Source organism: Brassica napus, assembly GCF_020379485.1.
Source record: "Brassica napus cultivar Da-Ae chromosome C4 unlocalized genomic scaffold, Da-Ae chrC04_Random_28, whole genome shotgun sequence".
Lineage (NCBI taxonomy): Eukaryota > Viridiplantae > Streptophyta > Magnoliopsida > Brassicales > Brassicaceae > Brassica > Brassica napus.
Genome location: NW_026014250.1, coordinates 1 through 7,034, shown reverse-complemented (window position 1 = coordinate 7,034; position 7,034 = coordinate 1). Strand labels below are relative to the sequence as shown.

Sequence of the window (7,034 nt, the reverse complement as noted above, 5' to 3'; positions counted from 1 at the left end):
ACAAAAAAAAGGAATCACATACACATATATCTTCTTCAATTGTTCTATGTTAAATTCCTGTCTTTTTGGTCTGATGTTTATGTGGTCGTTCGAATTATCAGGCTGTATGTCTTTTCGAAAAGCTTAACCACCTCTGGATTTATGACAACATTTAGAAATAAAACCCATCTCTATTTTTTTTCTAAAATAGAAAAAAAAAATTCCTTGTTATTTTTTCTTCTATTTATAGAAAATAGCATATTTATATATTTTACTCTATATTTGGATTTTGGAGATTGTTATCATAGAGCAATACGTTGGAGATTGTTCTACATGATCAACACTTGATTTTTATGTTATCTTATTATTTTTCCTCTCGAGTCAATGGAAACTACATATTCACCCGTGAATTAAATGACATGTTCTATGTTTGATATACAAAATTCTAAAACAAAACATTAAACACAATATAAAAGAGTTTTATCATTGACATGAAAAGCTTAAAGTAAAAACATTACAAAATTCATTCAACAAAACATTACATACTTTTATGAATATTTTTTTTCTTGGTTTGACATGGATTCTTATTAAATTGTGTGGTTGATAATACCCGAAAAGAAAAAACACAAAATGATTCGTATTAACGCCAAGATAGAGCTGAATGTTCATTTAGTTAACTAGGGAAGTACTTGGTAGTAGAAATAGCCTCCAATTGGACTTCAACCATCAACGTGTCATCCACAAGGAAACCCTTTGATGAATCTCTGAGATCGTCGAAAGAGATAAGGTCCACGATACCCCAAATATAGGTTCTTCCATACCAATTCCTGACTGTCAAAAAAAGAATCCGGAAGATTACAAGAAAGCAATCATTAGTCATATTGTAAATATGTGTTCATAACGAAGGATATATATATTCCGCTTACGTTCCCCTTCGCGGTTACTGAGTTTTTGTTGGTTAAGAACTCGAAACATGGTTCGAACATAAATGTACTCATATGCTCTTCTTTGATTGTATAAAGTTGAAGAAACATTGAAACGTATTTTCCTCTTCCGGAGCCAGAACCATCTGGAGCCACTAACAATATCCTGATCATCATATGGGATAAATTTTGTTACTACCACAACTGTTAAGCATATAAAACAATAACTTAACTTTTGTTTTTAATAATATGCACGAGGTCAATTATGAATAGTGGTGACACAAAAATGATGTGGACTCACCATTTTTTTCCTCCAAGAGAGATCACAGGTGAGTAAACATCTTTGAACAACGTGGAGAAGTTCTGAATCGTCCAGGTGTATTTATCAGAACTACTACTGATAGAGAAAGTTTCTGATTCTTCAAAGGGAATAGGAACGATCACATCAACACCAACTCACAGTGTTCTCCATTGTACAGGTAACCATTTTCGGGTCTTTGAATGTATCAACGGGGAGGACCTTAGAGAATCCCCACATCGTGTTGAAAGCATCGAATCGCCATACATCCGTATCTACAATGAACACAATAAATATATATAGATATGTTACTGTTATATATTAAAGTTTGATGTTTCAAAGTTGATAATCTTTTTTGCATTTTAAAGAAAATTAGCACAAAAACCTTGGATGGTAAAGTACTTCCTCTCGTTCCTGTTAAAGATGTAAAACCTGAGATCCGCGTAAACCTCTTGATGTGCAGAATCGACGAAACCTGACTTGTCTATTTCTACGTAAAGCGAAACGTAACCTGCACCACCATCCTTTGTGTTCCCATTAAGGTACACATGGAGAATCCTGTGATGATCCATTCAATGAAAATTTTAGTATTATTATATATATAAGATTTGATTAGAGGCTAATAAAATATCAAAATTACTCTCACTTACCAATTGTATCCACCAACCGTGTGAAAGGGCGAGTTTCAAATTTGTCTACGACGTTTGTCTCAATCTTGTAAGAGTAAGTCGATGGACGACGATTTCTCATACCCGTTACCGTCTTTGAATGAGAGAATTATAATGACGCGATGAGATCTCTTGATGTTTTTGTACGTAAGGCTCTTCTTCTTTTAGATTTGTATTGACGTCATCGTGATTTGTCGTATCAAGGATTGTGAAGACACATATGTGATAAAGAGACAAAGAAAGAGATACGCAAGAGAGATAGAGATGGTGGTTCTGTAGTGATTCTTCATATTTTTTCTGTGGATGGAGTGTACATTGCAGTGACTAGTGAGAGATATTTAAAGACTTGGTTAGGGTTGAGATATGCTTTAGGATTGCTCACATATGGATGAGAATTTGTTGCCTCTGTATTTGCAACGGAAAAATAAATTTTGAAATATCGTTTGGACATTAGTTTTTTATTTGGTAAAATGTTAAGTTAGTTACAAACGTGCTTTTATTTAGCACCACTGGCAAGTGGCAACTCGAATCCATTCTGAACTTGGTGACTCATCTTAACTCTCAAGTTGTTGTTGTTGCACGGCACTGGCTGTCTGAAAGTTACGAACTTTAATTGGATTTGTCTTTATCGCATTCTTTCCTTTTCGGCCAAAACGACGTTAACGGAAAATAGAACAATAATGTAGTTTTGTTTTTCCTTTTTGCTTAAAACTTAAATATTATCTTAAGAAGGTTTTGCTAAAATGACCTAAAATTGAGTTCAAATACAAATATAATCATGTCTTTTTGTCAATAATATTTTGCCAAAAAGTTCCAACATAATACTTAATTATTCCAAATATTTACAAAAATGTCACTATAGTATACTTCTTTTATTTTCAAAAAATTTTAAAAAAATAAAATACCTAAAATACCCTCGTAACCTTCATTATTATAAATTTCTTCAACCACTATACACAACTAACATGGAGCTTTAAAAGCTCAAATATCGAATATGTGTTTCTTCTTTCCTCATTCTAATCAACTAAACTTCATTTCGTGTCATTTTCTTTCTCTTTTCATCTAAAATATTCTCGTTAACTTCATTTTAAGAACATTACGGTGATATTCGAAGTTTGGAAGGTAGAAAAGTCTGGAAACGAACTTGCTCCGGAAAATATTAATCACTTGGTTTTCGTCACTGTTCAGATCTGTATAATGACACCAAACTTACTTGTATGACCACAATTAGGTGCAAACTTACTCAGCAGTCTGTCAGTCAAAACACATGTTAGTTTTTGCATTGATTAAATTAAATTTTTACACCATATATTTCACGAGAATTTACGAGAAGTCTATACGTTACCTTTAAGAAAACAAATAAAAAGTCTACATATAAGAAGTAGTTTTTGCAGTTGACAATATTTTTGATTTTTTTCAATAGACTTCATCTGCGTATACATCAACTTAACTATAAGTCTACGAGAGGTTAATTTTGTATTACCTAAACTTTAATATATTTTTGGTAAAAATCACCATAAGTCTACACTATAAAGTTGTGTTAGTTTTGTGTTTGATTAAAAATTTAAAAGATTGACCAAAAATTAAATCAAGTGTAGGCTTCTAGTTATGTCAACGTCTACCAACCAAAAATGACTTCAAAAAAATCTTCCTTAAATTTTGGTCAAACACAAAACTAAAATACTCAATGATCTTTTGTTCTTTAGCATAAAATAGTTAATTATATAAATGTATAGAGTACAGCTATTAAATTATCACACTGTAACTGAAGGAGTAGCATAGATACTTTTTTATATATGGAGCAGTTTAAAGTGTTTTATTTGAAGAGAAAAGTGTATTATTACATAAATAAACCCAAACAACATGAAAACAAAGAAAAGAAAAAGCAAGAGAATTTTACCAGAAAATTAAAGATAAAAAGAAAAAGTGTGTACGTTCACCAAGCTATCCACCAAAGTTTTTATTGAAAGTTTGCATATAATATCCCAGAACTAAAAAAGCTTTTGGGTTTGTTTATAATTCATAGTATGATAAATAAAAATGGTGAATAATTTCAAATGTGCATTAGATTCACAGGGAGTGAATAAATAATATTTTAACTTTTATACTGTTCAGTATGGCATTAGTTCACTTTCAGTTCAGATTTTTGGCTTTTCAATATTTTTATTTAAATGATCGATTGTTATTTAACACTTTCGTTGGGTGATTGAGCTATGAAAGTATATATAAACAAAATAATATTGCACTTGATCTTTTATTATTTGATGTTTTGAAAAAAAAATAGTTTATGTTGGTGTCAAATTTATTAAAATTTATGTTTTATGACCATTTGTATTACATAGTTTTTTTTTTGGTAAAATGTTAAATATTATACCAATTTTCAAATTTGTGACAGAAATTACAAGATTACTAGTAGCGGAATACTGAATTAAACTAAACAACAAACTAAACGGAAGGAAACAGCCTAAAACCAAAGGCGAACAAAGCGGAGAAGGCAGCTAAGCAGCGAGACGGGCTTGGACCAAAGAGCCGAGCCTAGTCGAGGTTGAGAACCGGGCACCGCGAGCTACCGGAGAGAAAGGCGCCCTCAAACCTTGTGAAACAACGGCTCCTACAGCTTCCGAAAAACACTACCAAAACTCGAAACGCCCATAGAATCCAAACATGAAGCACACCAAAACACCCGACAGATAATACCTCCGACGGCACGAGAGAGAACCTCCTAACGACGATGTCGTCGTTCGGAAGGACAGCCTGAAGATTACCGCCTCCAATCTGCCCCACCGTGACCGTATACACCCTTTGAACCGAGAACCCGTATAGAGAAAATTGACCGCCGAGAAACTAACCCTCCGGAAAAAAAACGCAGCAGAAGAATGAGCAGCTCGATTGACTAACTGCCGCACTGCCGCACCATCAAGGTCTAAACCCAAAGTAAGAGTTAAGAACCCGACCACAAACCTTATTTGAGAGTGAGAAGCCGAGCAGCACCTCAGACACAGCTAGGAGCACACACCGGTATAACCGGAGCCACTGCAAAGGTCACAGCGAGAAAGAAGAACAGGCTCCCACGCGCCGCCACACGCGCGCCATGCCCACGTGCTGCCACCGAGAAGCCGAGTCGGAGACCAACACCGACGACCCGCACGCGTCCACTTGAGATCATAAGTAGAAGGAGGAAACCAGGGACATGAGACGCACGAGTACTCAAGCCCAACAAGCCACTGACCCGCCGGACTCCACCACCGCGCAACCAACGGAGGAGCACACCAAGTACAGATCGGGATTCACAGGACCGCTACAGACACCACTCAATCGAGGCTCAACAAGCGGAAAACCAGATTCTGGATAGAGCCTCACCCTAGCCGAAAAACCCGAGTCGAGGAGGTGCTGACGCCGTCCTCAAACGCAGCGACGCTCCACAACCTGACTTCGGAGGCGGGAAGGCTCCAGATCTATACCAGATGAGAGCTTTGACGGACCTCAGCAGCCGTAGACCGTCGAGGACCGACGGAGAGGGGAGACGGAGAAAAGCAAGAAAAACGAACGGCCCGGCGGTCACATAAGAGAGGCGGCGACCGCCGGAAACGGGAGGAGAGACGACGACGGCTGACCTAGAAGAGTAGAGAGAGGTTAGAGAACTACAATGTAGAGAGAGTTTTCTCCCCTCTTTGTATTACATAGTTTGTAATGCGTTCAGGAAAGAATAATAATGTTTTTATTTTAACTTTTAACTCAATGATGTTCTTATTTAAAAAAAAAATATTTTGTTCTAATCTATGTGCTTATTGTAACAAGGTAAATAATAAATAATGAAGGAAGCAATCAGCACAAACAAAATTTGTTAATAAAGATCCAAATCTAGACTTGTTCCTTCTTATTGGAATATCAATTTTCAATCTATAATATAGCCTACACCATTTCACTTTGTGAAAGGTTCAATTAATCCGTTATTTTATCTACTTAATATTAAAAAGATTGTATATAAATATCAAATATGAAGGATATAAATCGGAGAAGTATTTTTTAAACCTTAGCTATAATGATTTTCACGTGCTAAATACGAAGAAGAGAATGAGATATTTGTATATGAAAGGAAGTCACTCAAGCCTCAGGTTCATAAAAAAAAATATAAGGGGATTGATTTAGTATGTACACCGTACCAAAGACAACAAAGCCAAAACATCGTCCCGGAAAACGGCATGCAGTTTTCCCTCTCTATTTCTACACTCTACACATTAAATCATCCTCATCCTATACACTTCACCAATAACATTACAAAAGAAACAGATTCATCTAACAAGTTCTCTGGCTATCAAATATCTAAACACGAAACTATGTGGCATCCACTCAACAATGCTCTTTCTTGATCTCCCTGAGTAAAGTTTCTTTACTCTTTTCTTCATTGTCTCTGGGAGACATTCTTGAATCATCTCCATCAATGCCGCTTGACTCAACCCCGAGTCTTGCTAAAAGACTCGATGATCTTGGTAAGACTAGCTTCTGGTCTTTCTTACCCCGAACGTTGCACGAACGTACTCCTCTTTCGCAGTTTTCTAGCTCTTGGTAGATTCCCTGGGAGTATAACACGAATCTACAGCAAAGAAAACACACATTCAAGACCCTCTAACACTTCAAACAAGACAGCCAATGTGTAAGCCTTCTCTACTCACCGCTGGATCAGAATGGTTGCCTGAACAAAGAGCAAAGTATAAGAGAGGCTCGGAGTGGTCGAGGGAATATTCTTGATGTTCATCTCCGGTTCTGAACTTTCTTGGAATTAGTAATAACTTCAGCCACTACAAACAGGAAGCAAGAAAACTTAAGAGCAGTGTCACTGACAATCTGTAGCTCTGAGATAACTCGATAAGTGATGAGCCTTACTTGGCCGGACGAGGCATCCTGATACGAAGAATATAACTTTGTATCGCTTCTATGCTTACCATGCGACCTCCTATGTTGTAAGCTGGCTGTAAAACGTTAAGCAGAGCTCAAAATGTAAGTCTGCCATTTCTCATTCATCTTCTTGAAGCAGACCAAGAACAGGTGTTGATAATATTTTACCTTGGAGAGCAGTACCGCTTCCCGCTTCCCGTTGTTCTGTGGCCTCATTTCCGTTCGGCCACAAGTCTTACTGGTAATCCAACCCAGTCTCTGATGAGTCGC

General features: G+C 36.5%; 1 long non-coding RNA gene across 1 annotated transcript; it reads right to left on the bottom strand.

Annotated features, from left to right (window-relative positions):
• Positions 1-437: 437 nt before the first annotated feature.
• On the bottom strand, positions 438-2,265 carry LOC125594766. The gene is made up of 5 exons (XR_007329981.1): positions 1,851-2,265; positions 1,586-1,758; positions 1,204-1,475; positions 906-1,068; positions 438-810 (listed from the first exon to the last, which is right to left on the bottom strand). It is a non-coding gene; the product is annotated as an uncharacterized LOC125594766 (long non-coding RNA).
• Between the last annotated feature and the right edge of the window lie 4,769 nt (positions 2,266-7,034).